Source organism: Neovison vison, chromosome 2 (genome assembly GCF_020171115.1).
Source record: "Neovison vison isolate M4711 chromosome 2, ASM_NN_V1, whole genome shotgun sequence".
NCBI classification, from domain to species: Eukaryota; Metazoa; Chordata; class Mammalia; order Carnivora; family Mustelidae; genus Neogale; species Neogale vison.
The window spans coordinates 146,233,748-146,238,784 of record NC_058092.1 but is presented as its reverse complement, the minus strand read 5'-3'; positions in this window follow the sequence as shown (position 1 = coordinate 146,238,784).

Below are 5,037 nucleotides of genomic sequence, written 5' to 3'. Positions count from 1 at the left end.
TCAGGTGGTGAGAGAGGGACTCCTGATTCCATGTTGCCATGGCCAGCTCTCTGGTAAACCAGCTGAAAACAGAGCTGTGCCCCTCCCTGGTGCCTTGCCTGTTACTTAGGGCCTTCCCCTTCCCCGAGTTCCTCCCAAAGCCTGGTGCTCCTCGCCGTCCACAGAAACTCACCTCCCATGCCCAGAGGCAGTAGTCCCTTGGGGTTTCACAGACCCCGGCATGGCCCACACCTCCCGTACATCCTCACCGGGCTGGAGCCTCAGCATCCCCCCCCCCGGAGACTGCCACACTCTGCAGACGTGTTCTGGCCAAGCCTACAAAATGACTCCCCTGAGCCTGCCCCATTTCCCAGGCATAGCCTGTGTCTCCTGTGGGTCGCCCATCCCCCACTGGATTTTCCGAGGTCCCCAGCCATCCTGGCTGCACATCTGCTGCGGGATTGCTTGGCTTCCTCGGCACACGACCACGGAGACCTGAGTCAACACACAGCACAGCAGCCGCAGACACCCCCTCTGAGCCAGCCCGGGCAGTGTCTGAGGACAGTTCTGTCCTGCTGGCTCTGGGCTGCCTCCCCTTCCTCCTGTCCTCCAGGCGGGGAGCACATTGGCACCATCTTCTGGGCGTCTCCCAGGTGCTGACAGCAAGCAGGGGCTCTGTCCCCCATGCTCCCCATGGCTGTGGACAAGAAAGCACCCCAGATCCCAGGACCGGGCACAGACAGGACAGCCTGAAACGGAAGCACGGTCATTCAGAAGAATCAAAACAAGAAGACCGTGAGTGCTGTGAAGCATGGCATTAGTCTGCTGGCAAATGTGCAACTGGGACTGAATGCAGAGAAGAGAGAAAGCAGGAAAGAAGTACAGAAAACAAAAACCCCAGACTGCACTGAGACTGAGGAATGCTGCCCTTCCACAGACTCAAGGAGCTCGAGAACTCTGCACTGCTTAAGAAGAATACACAGAGACAAGACGATAAAACCACTGAAGACTGAAGCCACAGAGCAAAGGTTAAAAGTCGGGAGAATGTGGGATGGACCCCGGTGCAGCCCCACCAGCCAGGAAGCGTTGGGCACCAGGCCCGCCTCGCCCACCAGTGCTTGGGTATCTGACCACGGAGCGTTCATGGTCTGGAAGAGCTGGTAGATTTTGCTTGCTGGGCTTCTACCTTTCTGTTCTTCCAAGTTCTCTTCTGGAGCAGTGTCAGCAGGGTGCCGGGCCCAGCAGTGTTGAGAAGCTCGCCGCAGGACAGGAATTCCGTCCCGGGATCTGGTGTAGACTTTGAAGTAGGTGCCAGAAGGAGTTAAGACTTTGGGGCTGCTGGGATGGAATGAATGTATTTTGCATTCAAGAAGGACGTGAATTTTGGGCAAGGAAGCATGATGTTGTGGTCTGAATTGTGTCCTCCAAATTCCAGAGGTTGAGGCCTGTCCACTCCAAGCACTCTTAAGACAATCATAGACTTGGGGCTTGTAAGAGGGGCTCATGTCTCAGACCGGAGGCTGGGAGGCCAGAACATGCAGTGTCTGGTGAGAGCCTGCTTCCTGGTTCCCACAGCCTTCATGCCACGTGCTCACTTGCAGGAAGGGACAAGGGAGCTTCCTGGGCTCTCTTCCATGAGGGCACTCATCCCAGGCGTGACATAATCACTTCCCAGAGATCTAAACCTCCTTACACCATCACAGTGGGTGGATCAGATTTCAACATACGAGTTTTGGAGGGACACCAACGTTCAGTACACAGCCAAGCCCTGACGCCCAGCGTAGCGTAGACAAGGGCTTTGCAGAAGCAGTGAAGCTAAATGAGGTTGCTGAGGTGTGGTCCTCTTTCAGGCAGATAGAGACACCAAAGAGCCCGTGCTTCATCGCCCTGTCATGGGAGGACACATGCAGAAGGCGGCCATCTGGAACCAAACTGTCCAGCCCCCCAGCCTCCGGAGCTCAGCCGCTGTTCCAGCCCCACCGACGGTACTTGGTTATGGCCGCCCAAGCAGACTCAGAGACTCTAAGTCCTGCTGACAGGACAAGCAGACAAAAGAATGAGTCAAGAGCCAACTGTGTGAGCAAGACATCTGACAGACCTGATCTCACGGATGTGTTGTGAACTCTGCATCCGACCGGAGATGCACATAAGTAGTCGTGAACACAGTGGACACAGGCGAGTCGACCAGTTCCAAGACAGCAAAATCACCTTGGCTGTTCTCAGACCACAGTGACATTCAGCAAGAGACTCGTAAGAAAAAATAACTAGAAAGTCCCATCTTTTGAAAGTAAGCCGCAATCTCTAAGTAGCCCATGATACAACAGAAGAAGAAGAAATCAGAATGGGAATTAGGGATTATATGAAACTGGGAGATAACTGAAAACACATCAAGATACGTAGTTGCAACTCAAGCAGTTCTGGAGGACAATCGGGTGTTGGTGCATCAGGAAAGGAAACAAGGTGGAAATCCACGACTGAAGCTCCCGCCTCCTGGGGGACGTTAACCTCAACCCCTCCCTCACGTTGATGGCAGGGACCAAGACGGTAGAGGCTGATCTACACACCAAGGATAAAACAATACGTGCATACACGAGACGACAGAACATCTCACACATCTTGGGAGAGGAGAAGATTCCTTAAAGAGGACATGGCAAGTATTCCCATAAAGGAAAACAATGTCAAATTGGACAAAATAAAACTTAAGAACTTCTGTTTATCGAAATACTTTAAAGCGAGGAAAGGACAAGCCAGAGTCAACACTCACAGAACCAGCCTGTGGAGGACTCCTTGCGGGAGGCCCTCAAGAGCCCTGCAGACCTGGTGGGACAGACAACCGACCACAACCACCATTTGGCACCAGGACTTACGAGAGGCAAACCGCAGACAACAGTGGGGGCCAAGGGTGTGCGGTGCCGGGCCTCTCACGGCCATGAGAAGGGACATCTGAAGCACTATCTGGCTGTCTCTAGTGAAGGTGAACTCCGGGCATGCACACACATATGGGCGCACATCGCGGCAGCCAGACACGGTAAACAGCCCAGCCGTCCCCCCATGAGGGAGGAAGACGCGAGCTGTGGCACACAAGCTGGGATACGACACGTGACCTGCGGGCACGTGTCCTACATGTACCGAGAGCTGGAGGAGGCAGACACAGAGGACATTGGGCCTGCGCGGCTGTCACACTGTCCTGCCGTGACCGGGTGGCTGAACAGCAGCAGCTTCCTCCTCACGTTCTGCAGGCTGGACACCCAGCATCAGGGCTCCAGTGCATCTGGTGTCTGGAGAGACCATCTTCTGGTTCCCAGATGGCCACCCTCTTCTGGGTCCTCCCATGGGGGCAGGGGCAGGACGCCCTCTGGACGCCCTCCTCCAAAGGCACAAGTCCCCTCACAGGGGGCTCCCCTTCACAGCCTAACCACCTCCTCAAAGCCCCGCCTTCTCCTAACGTCATCTTGGGAGGTCGCTTTTGACCTAGGAGCTTTGGGAGGACACAAACCATCCATACAGAACTTGTGACTCCACTCCATAATGTTCAAAACCAGGAAAAAGTGATCTGTGGTGTCAGAAGTCAGGCATTACCTACTCTTGGGAGGCACCAAGGGGAAGGGGCCCTTGGGGGCTCCCAGCAGGCTGAAGTGTCTCAGCCTGAGCGCTTGGTACATGGACGTCTGCTCTGAAATTTTGCCCATCTACAGGCTCATGACTTACACAGTTGGGGCTGTATATCTTGTATTGCAATAAAAAGTTAACTAAAAATCCAAACAATACAAAAAACTGTGGACCTGTCCCCTCCAGGCACAGAAGTTTCTATCAGAGGAGAAAGGTTCTGAAGCAACGCATATAGCGTGACCCCATGCTTGTAAACAGAGCGTGCTCACAGCAATGGGTTACACGCCAACATCATTTATTTAAAAATATTTATTGGGCATGTGCGATGTGCCGACAGAGAATGGACCTGGAAGACATCTCTACGACTGTACTACCCATGCAGAGTCCCGTCGCATGCACGGCCAGCTCCAGGGCCTGCACGGCTTGGGACAGCCCCACCTCCTGCATGGTGGGGGGGAAGGCTAGGGCAGCAAGGACACCAGGACACAATATGAATGAACAGTCACTTTCACAGGATGACAAGGGTGATGCGTGTGTGTCCTACGAGTTTAGAACTAGACCTATCTAGGAACACTGTGCCACCAACTCACCCACAAGCCAGCACTCTGGAAACCACTGGTGGACACCTGCAAACACAGCTACTTCTAGAGGGCGGGCACAAGCAGTGACGGTGGTGAGGGACTTCCCGTCGAGCCTGACACATTGGCAGGTGACTCTGACGACGGGACCAAGCCCAAGAGGCGGGTGCTGTCGCCCGCCAGGCAGCGAGCACAGGGGCTCCTGTCCCAGGGCTCCTTCCTGCACTGTCAGCTCCCCACTCCCCACAGAGCGTCCGCTGTCATCTCCAGATGGGAAATATCTTCTCTCTGCCGTGGCAGAGACAACCCAAACAAAGCCATCAAATCAGCAATCACTGCAGCACGATTAACGTGCAGTATTTTCTAGTAACTGAATGTCGTACAAAAGAACGACATTCAGGTACAGAAATTTTCCTGAAGACACATTAAAACTTTTAACATGAAATTAGCATAAACAAAGTACAAAAGAGGTATTAATACAGACAAACCATCTGATTTTCTTTCCTGCTCTACACTAACCCATGAGTGTCCCCAGCGCAGCAGCCCCTGTGAGACACCAAGCCCCAGGCCCCAGCTGGCCACAGCCTCACGGTGGGCAGGATGGCTCCAGCACCCTCAAAACACCGCTGTGGTCAGATGACCCACAGTACACCCCTATGCCACTTGCCATTGGCCCTGCTTCGGCCCCCAGCCTCCCCCGCTCTCCATGGGGCCTTCTGGCCACGGGAAGGGTGGACCTTGGCTGGGCTGGGCTCTGCCATCACAGACTCACCCTCTTGCCCTCTATTTCCTGTTCTGCACATAACAGCATCTTCTTCCCATCAGGAGAATCAGAAAAATAATGCAGCGGACAAGACTGTGTCTTCCCTGG